General features: G+C 41.2%; 1 protein-coding gene across 5 annotated transcripts in view; it reads right to left on the bottom strand.

Annotated features, from left to right (window-relative positions):
* RASSF8 (Ras association domain family member 8) overlaps positions 1-19,923 on the bottom strand; it is a 71,715-nt gene extending 51,792 nt beyond the window's left edge. The window contains exons 1-2 of one of the 5 annotated variants that reach the window (XM_039708051.1): positions 19,820-19,864; positions 8,729-8,799 (exon numbers count right to left, since the gene is read on the bottom strand). The gene's annotated coding sequence lies outside the window, so the exon portion shown is untranslated. Of the gene's footprint in view, positions 1-906; positions 934-1,041; positions 1,410-8,728; positions 8,800-14,102; positions 14,543-19,819 lie in introns of those variants that run through there. The other 4 variants (XM_039708050.1, XM_039708053.1, XM_039708055.1 and 1 more) reach the window with 4 other exon arrangements.

Below are 19,923 nucleotides of genomic sequence, written 5' to 3'. Positions count from 1 at the left end.
CATTTTAGAAAGAACCTGCAACCTTCTACCTGAAGACAGACAAGGCCATCAGAGCAGTGATGCTACATGTTCCTTCCCTTAAACAAGCTTACCATACTGCACCTAAAAAAGCACTGGGAATTCAAGAAATCGAAGCAGGAAGATGGATCTCCAGCAAACTCCAGCTCGTGACAGAAGTGCAAATCAAATTATCCTCTCTTTTCACACTTCTGCCAGATAAAAGAAACCTTAAAATGCACAGAATTACATCTAAGTTCTTAATTGTAAACAATTTTTTCCTTAAGTTTTTGGGAGACATCTCTTCCAAGATCTCAGGCACTACTTCAGAACCACCTTACTCATGTTTCAAAATCAAAATGTTACCTTGCTGTAACTTATTTATGATGCTGAAAGATTAGGGGTTTTTTTAAATTTTGTTTTAAAAGTAGCCCTATTTACCTACCAAAAAGATATTATCTTCTTTCAAACTGCCTTATTACTGCACAAAAGAAGTGAGAGGAGCTCTCTCCTTCAATGTTTTAGTTCAAACATGCAGGACAGCCAGTTGTGCTCACGGAATACAGCACCTAAGGGGAAGGTCACCTGCCCTGACTGACAGCTGAGTATTTAAAGACTCAGAGAAGAGAATTTCAAGTTTAATGCACCTGTTGAAAGCTGGCATCAGTGTTTCTGGTGAAGCTACATGCAGAATTGGCATCCAAACATACAGAGTTAATAGCTCACAAAGGCACTGCTACACTAATTTACACTACTATTCTACACCAAGAAAAAAGTGAAAAAATTTCAGGTTACAAATCTCTAACATAATGCTGCTTCCTCTCATACTCAATATACCATTACTGTGGTATGTTCTTGCACATTAAAGTTACAGAAACACAGAAATGCCAATCCATAAAGAATACTTACTTTCAAACAGCAGTTGCAGTGATGATAATTCTCCCAAAGCAGCTCTAAGTGAAAGCAGAACACTGATAAAAGTATGTCTAAATCATTAGCAAGAGTTTCACTTCACCAGCCAAGCTTCAAGAGAAGAAAACTTACCTTCCCACACTCACTGATTGACCAATGGACTGCAGGTTTCTGCTCTCAGCTCCACATCATAGTGGTACATTCTTTAGAGTCTCCACAGTCTTCCAATTCCATTCTACTCAGAGGCAGGAAGAGCCATCAGCTCCTTCAGGGCTTCTCCCAGAAAGTTCAGCCTTCCACTGCTTCCCTCCCAGGCCTGACACAACCCTTCTGTCAGCACACGCTCCAGGCAGATCTCACCTGGCAGCCCTGTTTTGCTGGCAAGGGCAGCACAAGAACTCAAATTCTTCATGATGAACCCCAGGAACGTGTGGATTGATGATGTCTTTAGGGATAAAGTGTTGAGGGGAACACTCCATGTGTTGAGACACGAGGCTTGACTCCATTTTCTCAGAAGGCTGATTTATTATCTTGTTATTTATATTAAAATACTACATAAAAACTATACTAGAAGAACAGAGACAAAAGAATGATCAGAAGGCTTGACGAATAGGAATAGAATAGAGTGCATAACAAAATCTTGTGACTGCTCACAGCCTTGGCACAGGTGGCTGTGATTGGTCATCAAGTGAAAACAATCCACATGGACCAATGGAAGATGCACCTGTTGCATTCCACAGCAGCAGACAGTTATTGTTTACATTTCTTTCCTGAGGCACTCAGCTCCTCAGGAGAGGAAAAATCCTGCCAAAAGGATTTTTCATAAAATATCATGGTTACAGTAAAGTTGTTGCTGCAGATGGTGTGTGCACAGCAAGGGAGGACACCTGCACTACTGCAGTCAGCTAATTTAATAAAATGGGCTTTCTTCAGCATCTGCAAAACCAGGCCAGCAATGAAGAAACCATCCCCACTAGAAACTATGATCTTAGACATCATGCACATGAAAATTCCACCATTAGATTACATGGCACAGGCTCTGAACATTCAGATTTCTTATCTGTAAGCAGCTGAAGTTAAGCATCTCTCAGAAAATAATTGCATGAAGTAATTACAGTTATAATTTCTCAGTCTCCACAAAATACGTGGTGCTAATATCCTGACATGACTCTGAGATCTGGAAGGTTTAGTATAAGGGAACAATTTTAGTCTCCCCAAAGCCAGCCAGAAGCTGAAGTTGACAAGTGAGAGTACTAAACTTCCAGTTTCCATGAAAATGGAATTTGGATCAGTACGAACAGGGATTTCAGAATTTAAAACCCAACACTCTCCATCTTCTATGCTCTATTCCAGCATTCATTTTCCTGGGTAATAAGGGGTCAAGAGAGGCACAAACGCCACACACATTTGTGATCCAGTAACTCACCGTGCCTTGTGGCTCCCCATTTTCATTTAGTGGTTGCCAGCCCCTTCTAAACCGGGCACCAGAGCCATCAATTCAGCAGCAGCCAGCCAGACGTTTATAAACATGACAGTATCCCAAAACTGTCCATCTGGGAGGACTGGGTTCCCAGTTACATAATGCTAATAGACATGAAATAGCTGCTTTACAACCCCATGCTGAACCACCCAAAATAGGGAAGTTGTGCCATACAGCACAATCAGTAATGAAATTCTTATTTTTATTGTTGGTATGACCCAACAGAACTGCACAGAACTATGGGATTTTCCAACCGTAAATCTTCAGGCAAGAAACAAAAAAAAGTCTATTTTATCACCACTAATGCAACGCTCCTGCAGCAGTGGCTGCCTAGTGCTGCAAGGGAGAATTCCAACTGTAAGCAGGCTCACTGGCAGCTAAAACAATTTGCCAATGGTTTTTATGGCTCCTGTTCCTTCTGTTTGGCAAAAGCAGAGGAAGAATAATTTTCTGGAAGTATTTACATTGATTTTGCAGCTCATGACAACACTCCACCTGCTCTCAAACACTTCAGTGCCTCTGCCGACTTCTTCCCTAATGTGGTGCTCCCTCCAAGCTTTGCCAAGGCTTCTCTGCTTCCTGCACTTCTACCATGTTTGAAGAGGACATTTCAAGTTGAGATGTGAACACCTATCCCATGCCCAAACACACAGATCAGCAAACAGATTTCAAATTAACTCCCCCTCTTAAGACCATCACTTCCAGAAGCCTGAGGATGTGGCTGATGGCATCAACAGAATTGGCAAAATCCCTGAAATAAAAGGGTCCAGGCCAATGAGAAGAAGCAGAATTTTAAAAGGACCTAAACTAACTCATTATTTTAAGAAAAGCCCAGAAGTCCTATGGAAATCAATATTTTCCCTAGCATTTAAATATGCAAGCAAGTAAAGCCATACCCTCTCTATGGCAAATAGTGGCCTACCCCCAAAAAATATAAGATTTCAGATGCTTATGCAGCAAGTGCAGTTCTACCCACAAAACTTGTGATGTAAATCAAAGAAGGAAGGATTCACCTATTTATTTGTACCCATTTGCCAGAGTTAAACATTAAACAAAGCAGCAAAAGCAAATAAAGATTGGGAAGCCTGATTTTTTTTTCAACTTTAGGGAATTTATCAAAGCAGAAGCATACACAAGTAACTTGGCTGTTGTCTCCAACTTTTATACAAGGATCACACTACCTTGATGCCATGCACTCAAGATAAAGTAGTCCTAAAAATGTAAGAGCTCATCTTACAGCATCATATAAGTGAAAAATAACCCCTCAAAAGTCACATACAGCATTCTTTTTTAAGATGAATCCACCACAGGAAAATGGATTACAGGGTCAGAGATTCCTGAAAAGTGACTATGACTTTCAGCAGCTCACATAAGAATTGTAAGTATTTAACCCCCAAGAATTGAGATAAAAAGCATCAGCTTGCTCATGTTTCATTACATTTCAGGAAAGTATGTTAGTGTGAAATGGCATCCCTAGGAAATAATCCCAACAGTAAATGCAGGAAATAAATGCTTTAATCCCTTTTGTACAGCACATATTTATTAGGCCTGTCCAGAGATAACCAGGATCTGTGGTGTGCAGGTTGGATTCAACATCTAAAGGTTTCTTCTAGCACACCTGTCTCAAATTTTCTATCCTATTTCCTGACAACCAGAGAAAGGATTACTGTGTTTACAGGCAAATTCTTTCTGCTAACAATCTGCCCTTTTCTTCTCATTTCACTGACCACCTAAATAGAAGACAAAAGCAAATTTCAGCACGTGAAAAACAGACATCAGTCTCATTCTACTGCTGCAATTTTGTTACTTCAAAAATCCAGGACCACGGTGATAAACCCAGAAAAAAACAATGGATTTGAAACGAGCCTCTTTCTCTTCCAGAACCCCTACAATATGTAAGCAACTTCCTGCTTCAAGTTACAGGCTGAGAGAGAAACTGAAAGCTGAAAAACTTTGGACATTACCAACCTCTTTGCATTTAGGCATTTGACTCAGGTTTGCCTTTGTAGCAGATAAACTACCAATTCAGCACCTATAGCAAATACAGCAGCTTGTTTTGGCAACCTTGTTTTCAGGAGATCAGATTTGCCTACTCAGCTTTAATACTCTTGGTTTTGAATTAACCATCTGTTCTGTACATTGAGACAGACCTGGTGAAGTGCAGTGTCAGTCTAAGGGGTCTCAAGGCTAAAACACACACATACATACATATATATCTGTGTGTGTATCGGCCTACAGCAGGCAAGAAGAGTCCATCAAAATAATAATCAACTTCCCCCAAAAGGAAGGTGTAGTGTTGATTTTTCTATCTATTCTGGGTCTTCATTTTACCCAATTATCAAGAGGAACTTGGGCCAACCCAGCACACATTTTTATCACTTAACACAAAAAGGGAAGAACTCCACAAGGCTTTAGAACAAAAAGACTTGCATTTACAACAGCTGTAGGTCAAAGATCTTAACCTGGGTTCTTTTGAGAAGACTGCCAAAAAAACCCATGCTTTTCCACCATAAATCATCACTGCAAAGGAAATGCAAAATTCTCACGTGAAAATAGACAGCTAGAAAAAGCTCCATAGGCAACAATAAGTATTTTTTAATTATTGCTGGGAAAATATGGAAGCTTCTTTTTCCCCATTCAAAAAGTTAGATGCAAGTACACAGTTGCTCTGCTATTTAAAGTCCCATCAAAAGAAGACAGGATTCCTAAGTGTTGCTTGACCAGCGAACTTTTAACAAACACTTTAATCAATTGATCCCTTTAAGAGAATCACATCATCAAAAAGCCATTTATTTCAGCAGTCTACTAACACAAATGGCTGAAAGTTGGCTAAAGCATGCTAAAGAAACACATGACAAGCTCAGCGTTCCCAGATCTTCAAATGCCATCTATATATAAAAAAGCTCCCAGTAATACCAGTACACTTCCATGCAGTATCAATACCATGGTTTGCAGCTGATCCACTACAGGAAGCTCTCCAAGATCCAGCAGATCCTACTTCCACACATGGTCAGTAGTTAGAGCTTACAGGTCCCAGACTGCCACTTCAGTGGCCTCCAGGACCTGCTTACAAGAGCTGCTACGACTGCTTTTACAACAGCTCTGGCCATGAGCCTGCATCTTGGTGTACTGCTGGCAGCGCCCGAACACTACAGGGTTTATTTCAACTCTAAAATATTGCAGCTCCACATCCCAACAGACACGGCCTCTACTGCAATTAACCTTCCTACTCCCACCTATCTTTACAAAAAAAATTAAAATCCAATCCAAATTATGTTACTCCTCCTCCCCCTGTGCTCATGGCACAGCAGCTTCCCATGGCACAGATGATTGTGACTGGAGAGGTGTTTTACAGTGGCTCAGTTCCAGCTCTGCCCACCCCAGCTGGCACGGGGCCACTGGCTGCAGAACCAGTGCAGCAAGTGTGTATTCAGAGCCCCATGCTCAAATTCCAGCATATCATCATTTTTAGTAAATAAACTAAGGAGCTAAACCCATAAGCTTCCAACACAAGCCAGCAAGCAGTTAAATCAAGTCTTACACTTTATCAAAACCAGGAAGGGATACAAAAATGATTCTCAGGAAACCAACTGAGATACCACAGTGACTCCAAATTTCTACCTAATCTTGATTTAGAAAATCAAAGTTATCATTAGGGTAGATAACTACGGATGCACATGATCAAACAATCAGCAGATGATGCCAGATTACACCACTGTCCTGACATTTCCCTTTTAACCTCTCTTGACTCATGGTGCAAGCTCTATTAAATGTACTTTCAATTTACTGATTTTTAAATTAAGAAACTCAAGATTTTGCAATTCAGGTGCCTTTACATAAATAACTAAACACATGCTGTCATGTTCAGGTATTTGCCAAAATTTCTAAGAATTGATGCTGTAGTTGCTGACTGATTTTGCACAGGTGACCACCCAGTGAGTTTCCTTTGTGTCCTTACTCCTGCAAAGTTTTATTTATCTCTATTCCATCTATCATTGCCTTTCTCAAGATCATTTCACCTAGAAGTAAAAAATAATGAAGAATTAATTAATTTGTCCCTTTTTCATAGTATGTTCAAGCATTGCTTTACCAGAAAAGAAAAAAAACCAAACAATTAACTGAAAGGAGGGAAATCAGATTTCCATGAAAAAGGTACATCAAGCCACCTACTCAACCATCAACTATATAAAAATTATATGACAGTACTTGAACCAAAGGGGACCCCTTTCATTCAACAAATAAAGAAACAGCAGAATGGTTTGATCAAGGATTTAAATTCAATAAAAAAATTCCAGTGATGTAGCACCTAGTGAAGCACAGGATATTAATCACTTATTCCCCTTCAACTTCATTAAAAATCTCTTCTTTTGCTCGCACTTCAAAGCTTCCAGATGAAAGCCTGATTTTTCCTGTTGGGTCCAGAGTGGGATGACTCTCTAAATCTCGGCTGTCACCAGGCTCCTCTGTGACACCAGTCCAGACACATAAAGGAATGCCCACTCTACTATCCCTTGCACAAAGCAAGCTGGTGTGTGAACAAGCAGCCCTGAAATCCTAGATTCATCACCAGGCATGTATTTTTCCCATATCACCTTACCCATGTATGTGCATAAACATTCCTATAAAAAAATCTGTATTTTTAACTCCTTGTTTAAAGTCTTACCACATAAATGCATACACTGCATTCTGTTAGAAGTACTTTGGATAAAAGTTTTCCTTTCTCTTCTTTATCACATTTAATATTTGCTATGTTTATAGCTTTTTTTCCAACTCAATAATTCATGGGTAATTTAAATATATTATACATTTGTGACAAGTTTCCCTAGAACACAGGTTGTCTGCTGCATTCAAGTACAGAATCATTAGATTCCATATAAAATCCAGCTCTTGGAAAGTTGAGAACTTACCCTACAGTTTAGAGGAAGGTCATAATAATACCCTACTCTACCTCTTTAAACAAAGGTTCTGCAGCAGCCAGAAAACAAGATGCGAAGAAAATCCTACATGTTCTGCATTTATCCAACTGAAGTTCTATAAAGATAAGCAAAAAAAAAAAAGTTGTTTTTTTTTTTTAATTACTTACAAGCAAGGATTTATTTACCACTCTGGCTTAACTGCTGGCAGTATCAGCAAGGCAATCCCATTACAGCTGACGGTGGTTGTGTGGTACAAACACCTCTTAAAGAAAATAAACCAAAAGTCAGAACCCTTCAGGCAGGAAGGAGCTGCTGGAGCCCAGCCTCCTGCTCAAAGCAAGGCCAGTGCTCCATTCAGACCAGGTTGCCTGCACCAGCTGAGTCTGAAAACTGACTCAAAGGATGAAGACGCTTCCCTAGAAAATTAAAGCCTTCTTTATGTATGGTCATTAATAATGACATAGATCAGAGACCTCCCACTAGCCCTAAGCCAGTGACAAATCTTAAATTGCTTTAAATACTTCTAAAGTTAATGAAATTCAGAGCCACTGAATTACTCCAGTTTCCCAATACATTCTAAGAGTTTTTAATAAAGTGCAAAAAGTACCCCCTATTATTGATGCTGAATACATTTTAAAGCAAGATATTCTCACAAATGACTACATCAACGCAAGCAGAGCTGGAATGTCAGCTCTTAGGACAACCAGTGTTGACTCCAAGTAAGTAGCTGGTTTTCTCCCAGCCTGGGACAAGGTGGAATAAATCAATTTGAATTTTGTAGAAATAACCCATAGAGGTACGTTTGCACACTAGTTTTTAATACCAGCCATCACAACTGCTTTGCTGTCCCCTCGATCCAAGACACACCACAAATAAATCAGTTCCCAAACTGATTTACAAAAAGACAAACCCAAACAAGCAAACACTTAAAAGCAATCTTACCTACATGGTTTGGGTCACAAGATTTGTTTGGGGATGATGGCTCAAATTGACTTGTGCCTAATCACTCTTTACCTCACCCTCTACACACATTTCCAATGCTTCAAATAAGCTTTGGCACTTATTAAATGAAAGAGCATCTTACATCAAGACCAACAGATTATTTCCTACATATGGTATATTTTTAATGGCATAAGCTGACAAAGCAACACATTTTTACAGGCCTACATAAATCCATATTTTAAGGTTTTTTCCTCTTCCTTTTCAAATAAAACCCACGTCTGGTAAATGTTAATGAAACAAAACAAAACAAAACAAAAAAAAAAAAAAAAAAAAACAACCCACAAAAACCCCCAAAAAACCAACAAACAAAAAAAAAAACCCACAAAAAAACCCAAACCCCACCCCCCCCCCCAAAAAAAAAAAAAAAAAAAACCCAAACCTGAAATTTCCCTAAGAAGAGGCAAATGCAGGCACAACTCACCAATTCCCACATAGTCAAGCTCTGCCTCAGGTTCACACACTGTCAAATTGGTGACACTGAGCAAACAGGTACTAGGAGAGCAAACAATATTGTTACAGATTTCAGGACATGCTTGGCCTTTGCTTTAATGAAATTAAGTGACATGAACGAAGCACAGTAAGAACATCTTTTAACAAATCCACAGGGTTCAGAAGAACAGAAGAAGAACAGACACCATTTGCACCTCAAGAGTGCTAAGAATATAAGGTAACCAGTCAGACACCCTGATGATGGGCTCAGCACAGCAAAATAGAATCTAGAATTGTTTTAATAGAACTGATGGTAAAGAATTTCTCAAAGGATATGCCCACCAATTTGCTACTGTATGAATTTAAAAAAAAAAACACAGTAAAAGCTTCTAAACTAATACTGATTGTTTACTTTGTGATTGCCTTGAAGGTCTGTATTAAATCTCAACATGAGGAATAAATCCACTGCAGGAAATCATGACAAAAATGCATGTTTTGGAAAAGGACTATGAAAATGAACCAAGTCAAACTACAAGGTTTACCTTGGCTTTAATGTCTTACTTGAATGTCAGGTGTATTAGAAAGAATCCATGTTGGAGCATTACAGTTATTTCCTTTTTCCTAGCTCAAAAAGCACAGGACTGACTTTATTAAAATACTGCAGGAGTCAGGAAGACAGGGAAAAGAAGAACACAACACAGAGCAAAATGAAAATTGGCTGTACAGCAAGATTATTTTGAACTTCCATCAGAAGAACATACAAACCCTCCCAGACAGCTCTGTATGCTCAAACAGCACTGGAGCACTGGCATTGGAGTTACTATCCTTCAGGAAAATGGAAGTAAAAGTTGCAAGAAAAGATGTAAGAACAGCCAGTGGCTTATTTGCCGCACAGTATCTGGGTACCAACTGCTGGATTACTCTTTACAACCTTCCCAGCCCCTGGAATCGACAGGGTACAGTAACAATTCATGGCTGCTTCCAATTATCTTACAACAAATCTGACTCTTCCAGTCACCTCCTCTCATAAAAAGATGAGCCTTTCTTTGATACTCATCCCTTAAAATGTTCAGTATTCCAAAAGAACACTCTAGTTTACATTTCCTTTTGCTTGAGCTTCTTGCTATCAGAGAAGCTGTACCTCAGCTACATGCCTGCTGTTATCCCATTCAAGGTACCAGGTAAATTAGCTTAACATCATTTCCAGGCATTTCCCCTTGGTGATGTGATAGCCACAGCACACACAGCCTCAGTGACTTACAGAGTGGCTCGCAGGTGGCACCGTTTGGCCATCATTACTCTACATCTGTGCCTCTGCCACTCCAGCCTGGCTGAGGAGCCTTTCAGGGTACAACATAGGCTGTCAAGTTGCTACACAGGTTAATCAAGAACTTGTTCCAGAGCTGGACTTCATTACAGAGACATTATCCTTGGGCATGCCAACAGGCTCGCCCACTGAGGGTGGGACATGCACCTACCAACTGCTGATTTATGGTTTAATTATTCATCTAGTAGCCATACCTTTTATTTTTACACGAAAAAAAGCCTCTGATAAGTAGTCCACAAGAGAATGTCCAAAGGAAGTTCACCCTGTAATCTTGTTCAAACTATGGTTTGAACCCTGAATGAAGCAACACAGATGGCTCCCCCTGCCAACATTAAAATCAGACCAGACATTCCCATCTGCCTTGTACTTGAAATCCCAGCAATGAAGAGGCTACACATTATAGCTACACATTGTGACATCACCACAAGGGACTTAAATATTCTTTTTTCATAAGATCCTTGAACACTTCCAGGGATGGGGCATCCAGAGCTTCTCTGGGCAATCTCTTCCAGTGCCTCATCACCCTCACAGGAAAGAATTTCTTCCTAATATCCCATCTAAACTTCCTCTCTATAAACTTGAAGCCATACCTCCTTCTTCCCTCTTGTTTAATTTTCTACTCCATTATAGAACTGTCTTCACCTTACCCCATGCATTATGTCTATGTCAGCAAGAAAAAGAAGGGTATTCTTAAAAATGGTGTATACATTGAATGCTATTCTCATTCATACTGGTCAAGCTGAGGATAATGGAGGTCTTTTGAAATAAAATATAGTTTGTCCAAAGATCATTGTGGACTATTGAAGTAAACCATGTTCAGGAAGCATATAGATTTCCAATTATTTAGGCTTTTGCATATACACTTACAATGACAAGCATGAAGGGCACTGTAAAATAGGAAAGAAATACCCTTGTAGCATATATTTAAATAAATCCAGTCATCCTTTGCTCTGCTATCCACAGTTGAAGCAAACACATTTTTACAAAAGTTTAGGTAATATTTAAGTTTTTTAGAACAAAATAATATTGTTTAGAGATGGCACAGCATTTATCAAGCACTTAGGATGTCACAAGACTAAGACAAAAAATTGTACTTGCCATTTCTTTCTATTTATGTCACATTTTTATCTTACAGTGTGTAAATAAAAATTCAGAAAATGTTAATGACTTTAAAAAAAGTCACAACTTACTACACTAGTTTATGCTCAGGGAGGGAAACACAGGGCTCTTGCAGCTAGTAATACTGATATATAATAATATGAAAATACAGCCAACTGCATTTCCTTATTCTGTGCTGAGGATGAATATTTTTGTCATGACAAGTAGTGTACCTAAAAAAATATTTACCTGCCACAGGCACTTGAGTATTAGAGTACAATAAAATAAACCAAAACACTAAGGAATGTGACTGTATTTGACAATTCTGCACATCTGTAATGGTTAATGTTTCTAAGCAGCTTCTGGAAAAATAATCAAAGCTGAAGAATGAATGGAAAAGCAGCTGATAAATGAAACTAAGCACCTTGTCAAGAAAGATAAAAATGTGGTTAGAGGTCAGTGAAGGACAAGAGGAGGGAGAGAGTGGAAGAATTCTAGAATATTTCTGGTTGGGCTTCCCTAGAAGGCTAAGGCAGAGAGCTGCCAGCAACAAAAACGCTGTCTCTCAAGGAACAGGGGAAACGAGCACTGACAGGATGTCAGGATCACAACAGGACAGGTGCTTCGTGCAAGTTAAATCCAACTCCTGGACAACAAAACAGCAAAGCAAGTGTTCCCCCCGCTCTACTCCAAATAGCTCAGCAGTAGAGGAATTGGAGGAATGCTCTGTTGCTGGGAGATGCAAGTGCCAGGGTCTTTCCCTCCCATCCAAAACCAAAAGCTGGGCTGCAACTTAAGAGGGGCATCTGGAAAGCCACAAAGTCATGAGGGAGTGTTTGGGAAGCCTGGTGGCAGGGCAGAAAGGGGTGGCAGTGCCATCAGGCAGACACAGGGAGCACAGGAACAAGTCACTATTGGGAAGTGCTAAAAGAATGGCAGCAGGAGAGCAGCAAGAGTTGGGAAAGAGCCCTGTGTTTTGGAAGGCACACTATGAATCCAGCACAGAATCACAGAATGCTCTGGGTTGGAAGGGGCCTAAAGACCATCTCATTCCAACCCCCTGCCATGGGCAGGGACACCTGCCACCAGCCCAGGTTGCTGATCAAGGCTGATGAGGAGCTTTGCAATGAGTTACAAACAGAAGAACCAGCAACTCCTAATAGACCCAACCCCCCTTCTGTCTTGCCAAAAGTTTAAGTAAAACCAAACCCACCACAGGATAACATTTTAAATTGTAATTTCTGGCTGCTGTCAGGAGCCCAGATCTCTCACACCCTACCTAAGGAAGGTGAGCCTCTTCCCCTAAGTTCTGTCTCAGAAAAATGACCAGCCCATGGTACACAACTTGCCAACCCAGCTCTCTTCCTGTAGCACACACCACTTCCTAAAGGTATGTGCCTCTTATCTTCCAGCCTTGCCCACATGGACTGCAAGTTCCTTTGATTCACTGAAACCACAAGGGAGGCAAGCAGCAGGCCTAAAGTACAATATTATCTTAATTCTTTAGTTATGAGATCGGACTAGATTTTCTTCAGCTGATCACCATCACAGATGTTCATCCTCACGACATCAAAAGCCATCTAAAGACAGTTCTCTGTGGTCTCACACAGGACAACTTAACCGCAAGTAGCACTGCTGTGGTCTGTATCAAGCCAGTCTCTTTCTGGTCAGTTCCTGGGAAATAAGGGCACAGCAGGGTACCCGATTCGTTATGACAACTTTGTACATTTAATTTTGTTTTGCTCCCCTCTTCCATTCTTGGAAGAAAAGCCCAAAGACTTTAAATTTATGGTATATTTCAGTTTGAAACAAAGACTAAGTTCACAGGACATGAGGGAAGCAGGTAAACTGCTAAGCAAATACATAAACTGCAGTGAAAGAACACAGGTAGTAAAAAAATATTCAATTTCTATTCAGAGTGTGTCAAATTCTTATTAATTTATCATTTTCTGCCAGAACTTGTTCACTAGAATGAGTTCTGACAAAAGATTCTGCTACACTCTACCAACTCCTTAAAAAAAAATAACCCTATGTTCCCTTGTATGCTAAACAGCCTTTGTTATCTCTTTGGAGTATCAGGTTACCAATTCCAATCCAATTAGCTGCATGAAAACACTGCATTGTATTCAGTGTGACTGTTCTTTGTTAGTCCCGAGCTCCTCTGTGCCACTTCCACTGCTCAAAACACAAAGTCTCCAACTCAGCTTATTCAAAGTTTCTGTCCTTGCCCCCCAGTGAAAACAGTGCAAATGCTTGGATTGACTTGGAGGCAGGGAGGAAGCCCAAAGCAAACTTGCTAAAAAAAAAACAAAACAAAAAACACCAAAAAAAAACCAAAACAAAAAACAAACCAACCCCAAAAAACTGAAAAACCACTATAATCACTTCCTGGTGGGCAAGGACAAGGGTTTCAACCACTGCCATATGTTTTTCTCCAGATAGGGATTATTATTCCAGAAACAACTTAGTTAATATTGCCAGCTACACAGCTAGCTACAATGGCACATTCAAGAATGTGCTCTCTTGATTCCCAATACCAACTTCTAAATATTATCAGGTGTAGCATCTTCGTACTTTCTTCTCCAGGAAGATGCTGACATGTGCAACCACTGATGAGTTCCTTTTAGCTTTCCCTCATAGGTCACATAGAAGAGGGAGAAGAAAGACAAGGACAGACACAGATTTTACAAGTGTTTAAGTGCCTAAAATGGTGCAATTTAATATGGAACTGGGGGATTTGCATCAATGAGTGCTCTCTTCTGTTTGCAAGGCAAGCTGATTTCTTTATACATTTCACTTAATGCAACACTAGTCAGAATAAGCATTAGAATTAATCTATTGGATAATTGCTATTAATTCACTAATTATCAAGATACATGCAGCTTTTATATGGCTTCAAGCTTAGTATTTAAGAAACACAGACTGACAAGCAAATACCTACCTTTTAGAAAGCAAGAAATTATGCTCTGCTCTCAATAATCCCATTTTACTCAGAAGGAGGTAATTACCATCAGCACAGGGATGGCAGGAGGGAACAGAAGGGAGAAGAGAGAAAGCAGATCAGATCTGTTGAAGATCTCCAAACAGCCCCGTGACAAGAACAGCAGACCGTTCAACCCCTAAAGCCACACTGTCTCCCCACTTCAGCACAGACACAAAACATCTGGCTGCTCAGTGGAATTACAGCCTCTCTTTATCCATGCTCACAGAACTGCTGACTGAGAGTAAAACCTTAAGTTTCCAAAGGTTCTTCCGGAAACTCCAAACTCCTTTCAAACAACAGCTTGGAAACATTGACAAACACTTCAGGAGTCCAAAAATATTTTAGCAAAATACTTCCAGTTCACTTGAAGCAAAAGGAAGTTCCAGCTCTGAAGATTCCTGGGGAGAACACAATATAAAGAAAGCACTGAGAGCCTGGCCAGTTTAAAACTGGACAATGCAGAAGCACATCAAGGTACAGGCTGGAAACATGTCAGATACTGTTGCAGGAAGGGAAGTAAAACTCAAGGTTACATTGAGTACAACTTTCAAAGCAAGTAAATAAATTCAAACTATGATGTCAAGCCTGGAGCAAGGGCAGAAGCTGGGAAGTCAGTTCCATTACACATTTCTAGAAGTTTCCCTCCCCTTTCCACTCAAAGGGGTAGTAAGGCAATAAAACCTGATGTCTCAAAATACCATGAAACCATCATGACCGCCAGCACTGAACTCTCAAAGGCATAAATGTCACATCACAGTACTAAGGAGGGAGCAATACCACAGGAGAGGACAACATTCAAGCTCACCTTTAAAGCTGTGATGCTTGCTTGCTGGCAAAAAACAAATCCTGGAGTGCCTCACAACTCTTCCAAGCTCAAATATCCTCTTAGTGCATCTGCATGAGCATTTTCCATTGACAAAGAAGGTTAAACCCTCTTAGCTGAAACACACATTGCTCTATCTACTGTGCTCATTCCAATCCTCAAAATTAATGTCAGTCCCATACAGAAAAACTTCAGGGAACTTCACAGGTTATCCATGGATTACTTGTAGCCTCTCTGCTAATATTTCCTCTGAGTTCCACTGTCTGGGACCACATAGAACACACAGACGATGATATGAAGATTCAGTTGGCAACGATGGGTGTACACGTGTCTTGCACAGCAGACTCCAATACTGGAATTTAAGTAAAAACGTAACTTATAATACTTGGAATTGGCAGCATCCTCCTGTATTATAATGCAGTACACTGGAGGTTTTTTTAGTTACTATGGATGAAGTTGTGAAGTGTTTCCCCAAACTCAGTTTGAAAGAGCACAATGTAATTGGCTGCCATATAACTTTACTGCTCATATGTTGGAGCTGAAGTTAACCCAGTAATGTATATCACTACCTTGGGAGACACAAGTGATCAACAGATCACTCTCTGTGAACTATCCCATCCATATAGGGGAAAAAAAAATCTTTTTACAAATATTTACTAATTTAAATTACAGATCTATCTTGCTACCTACACAGAGGAGACTACAGAGATAACCGTCTGTCCTCATTACCATTCCTCCCTTCCTGTGCTAAAGATAGCATGAAGAGTAAAAATAAATAAATCCTCAACAGCATTAGGAATTAGACAATGTCATGTTGAAAGATACCCCAGAGGAGGAGCCTCATCTCTCCTGGCTGGCTGGGAGGGCAGGGGGGCTCTGGCCCACAGAACCTAAGCCTCCCCTAGGTGGTCCCTTGCAGCAGGCTCTACTCCCAGCTGTAATTGCTCATCAGTCCTAACTGGATGCCTGACCACTCTGGAACAGTTCAGTAGAGTATTTAAACAGATGGATGGTACAGGCCACTGGAACAAACCCCATTTTTCCCTGGATGCAGCTCTCTTTCAGCGCATTCCTTTGAATTCTGTTCCACCGAGGAATCAACAACAGCTGAGAAACATGTGTTATCATACAACGCTGAGCACAGCCACAGCACTGCACAGCAAGATGCTTTTGTGCAATAATCCTGCACTACAGCAAGCATTACAGGGTCTTTTGGTGTGGGTGAGCCCATTTTCCAAGCACAACAAGAAAGTAAACAGATTCCTCCCTCCTTAAGGAGTGACTCAAATGCAGAAAGATGAATTATGCGAATTTCTCAAGTGCCTGCCAGCTGAAAGCTCACAGTGCCTGTCTTCTAGAGTCCTCTCAGACACATTAACACTCTCCATATTTGTCATCAAATATGACCAGATGCCTGCAGAGATACAAGTGAAGTAACAACCCAGAGGGGTCTGCAGTTCCCCTGGCAGATGTGACAACCCCCTGGATCTACAGCTCAAACCCACCTACCTTTCCCAAGCAGGATAAGTTCTGTGATCTCAGCTTCACAGGTGACAAACTAGAGAGAGACTGAGCAGGATGGCACTGCTTAGTGCACACAGACCACTCAACCCCCTCCCCACACTTTATCAGCACAGAGAGAGATTACATGCAGCCCTCAGAAGAGCCAGGGGAGAAAACACCATGACCATCCCCTTATCAGCCAGGAAAACCACTCCTGTCAAAGGCATGAGATCACTGCATGCTTTGAAGGGGAATGGTAAGGGTAAGAAGAATTAGTTATTTATGAAACTGAATTTGAGACTAGATTTGCTGCCCAGATTCAGAAGCACAGAGCTGGCTACGTGCATATGCAGGAGGACAGAAAGTTATAAACACAGAAAATGTATATACACACAAACACACCTATACTTGCCCAATAACAACTGTTTACAGAACCGAGTATCGTTTTCCCTAGAGAAAAGCAACAGGTCAAAGCCCCACACTTACAAAGTACCCCAGGTCTCAAATGTTACAGGAAGGCAGGCATTGAGATTGTAATAAATCTCATCACACTGTAAAGTCCCAACCCCACTATGAAAAAAATAGGAAAACTCAGGCTTTCAAAAAAGCCCCAGAAAACATTTACATTTAGTGTCAAGATACAAGTCTTAAAGACTTGAAAATCCAAACAAAACCCTAAAATTAGAAAACAAACACACTGGTGGACTGAGCTAAGTTCATAATTACAGACCTCACAAAATAAAATTATCATGAACAGCAAGCATCACGCCGAGGGGGGTCCTCAGCCCAGTCCCCACAGCACAGTTTTCCACTCAGTTTAACAGTTTCTTTCTGGAGAGGTCAATGCTGTCCTTCACAGTCAGCTTGAGGCAGACTTAAGGGACCACAGAAAAAGCATGTGCTGATACTGTCAGAGATATTCAGAGGATAAAAACAGCCCTAGTCTCAAAACCTTTGCAGCAATGCAAAAATCCAGTGTTGCTCCAAATAAATGGTGCTGCTTAAGATCCCTACAACTTTCTAAGAAGGAGTATCAGCACGAGCCAAACTACCACCTTATCAGCAATCAGGACGACAACTGAAGATTTACATGCAATTATTCTTACAAACAATATGAAATAGCACTTAAGAGAATCGGGGCAATCTCAGTATCCTGGAAGGTGTAGGCAGGAAGGCAGTTTAGCAGGTCACACTGCCCTGCGATGGCAGAAGCAGGAACAGAACCTACCACCATCAGTGCTCAACTCTGCACTTTCAGCAACTCAATCTCCTTCATTCCTTTTCAGAGCTTCCCTCAAGCAGATTTTAAGAAGTTATATTAATCAACTTAATTTGGCTCTTCAGAATTGTTGCTGGTGTTTCCAGTAATGGTTCAAAGTAGTTTTGAAAGACTTAAAACTTCTTGCTAAGTATGACTTGGTATTTTTCTCCTCCTATTTCCCACTATGCCAAACTTTTTCATCTCCAGAAAAGATTAAAAACAAGATTAATTCAAACAATGGATCAAATTCTACTGAGCTCCCAAAGGTGGAAAAGATGGAGAAATTATTTAACTGTAAGAAGTGAATCACCTTTATCTCTCAGTTGTCCTAAAGGGCACACAACTAAGTACAATGAACCCCAAGCAGTCATTTCAGTTCCCTCAGCAATTCATTCCGTATCAATTTCTTTTTCTCTAAGACTTAGAGAAGTACTTCCAATTTCATGTCTAGTCTACTTTCGAATGAGATCATCAAACAAAAAGTTAATCCGAAATTAAATTTTCTCTCTTCTTCAAAAAAAAAAAAAATCGGGGGGAAAAGTAAGGCTGATTTTATTTCCAGATCAGCCACGTGGTGTTTTGGAACAGTATCTATCAGAAGAGGCAAGGTAACAGAAGTAAGAACCACCCCCAATCAAAAGAGTCGGCAGTTCATTCACAAGCTACACATTCTCTACAGAAAAAGACAGAGCCCTTTACTTTCACGGCGCTTAACACAATCGCACCGCGCCCAAACAATTAGCAGGGAGCCTGAAAGTCCTTAAACAGGTGTCTTGCAGAAATCATTAGGCAATTGATTTCTCGCTCTCCACAGCCCGAGAAACATTCAATTTCAACGTGTGATACCGACCAGAGCTGAGGCAGAAATTCACAGGTCCTCCGAATCAGACTTCCTAAACCTCCAGCAGCACTTTTTGCCACAGACGTGGGCAGCTTCCTGCGATTTTGTTAAATGTGTCAACCTCCGACACACCTGCAGCTTGGGGATGGGAGGCGTGACGAGTAATTCCAAAGGGGTCACGGGAATCTGTAACCTTCCCCCGCCTCCTTATTCCCCACACTGACCAAACCCACGGACAACCCTGAAATACAGTTTAGGACTGCGTTTAAATCACCACTCTGCTGGACAGAAAACAGGCTGGCACACACCAGACTAGCACAACCCCAAACCGGACCCTAGAGCAGACCTCCCCAACACCACTTCAGAGCTGTATAAAGGAAGCAGCAGAATCCATTTCCTTAGCCTTTAAAGTTCATGCCTCTGTATCGCCCTATCGCACTGTATTTGCTTAAGCTTTACTCATCAATAGTACCCCACCAGAAAAAAAAAAAAAAAAAAAAAAAATCTCATGCATTCCCTGCCGGCAAAACACATTTTCTTCTACTCTTTCTTCTAACTAGGGAAGAAAAAGAGAGAGGGAGGTGTTGGGGCAGGAATAAAAGAGATTAATCGTGAAACAAACCGGCACTGCCCGAAGAAGGAGGAGAATAAAAAAATACCAAAACAAACAGTCCACGTAGCAAAAGAGGGGGGGGGGAATGAAAAGGAGAAAAATAGGTTTAATTTTCTTTCCGGTGACAGGAAGAGAAGGGAAAAGAAAACTACTACAAAGATTTCCTTGTGTAAGAAAAGTAGATTTTGAATTCCCTTCCTCAAGGACACGGAAAAATATCCCTTACTTTTCCACACGATGCCCAGCGGATGCCAAGACAGAGAAAAGCCGGAGGAAGCCGAGGAAGTAGCGAAGGAAGAAGCGAAAGGACAGCAGCGAGAGCGAGAGGGCTAGGAAGAGGCGAGAGAGGGAACGGCAGAGCCAAAAATTGCCAAAAAAAACCAAAAACAAACAAAAAAAAAACCCACAGAAACAAGAAAGCGAAAAACCCCACGAAAATCCGAAGGGAGACTGGAAACGGGCGAGAGGGACAGGAAAGTTGGCGAGTGAGGAGGAGGCAAGGAAGGGTCACAAACGCCCCAGCGCGGAGGAGCCGGGAGCTGCCGGAGAGGGGTCGCGGAACCAGGAGAGTGAGCGAGGGACGGAGGGAGGGAGCGAGCGGGGCAGGGGAGCAGAGCAGGGGAACAGGACTTACCGCCCGTCCCCTCGCTCGCCGCGCCGGCACCCGCTCCGGGGCAGCGCCAGCGGCCCGGCCCCGCCTCGCTGCCCGCGGGGGGCGGCGCGGCCGGAGCAGTGCCT

This window comes from Passer montanus, unplaced genomic scaffold, assembly GCF_014805655.1.
Source record: "Passer montanus isolate IOZ18808 unplaced genomic scaffold, ASM1480565v1 scaffold20, whole genome shotgun sequence".
Lineage (NCBI taxonomy): Eukaryota > Metazoa > Chordata > Aves > Passeriformes > Passeridae > Passer > Passer montanus.
This window is presented reverse-complemented; position numbering and strand designations above follow the sequence as displayed.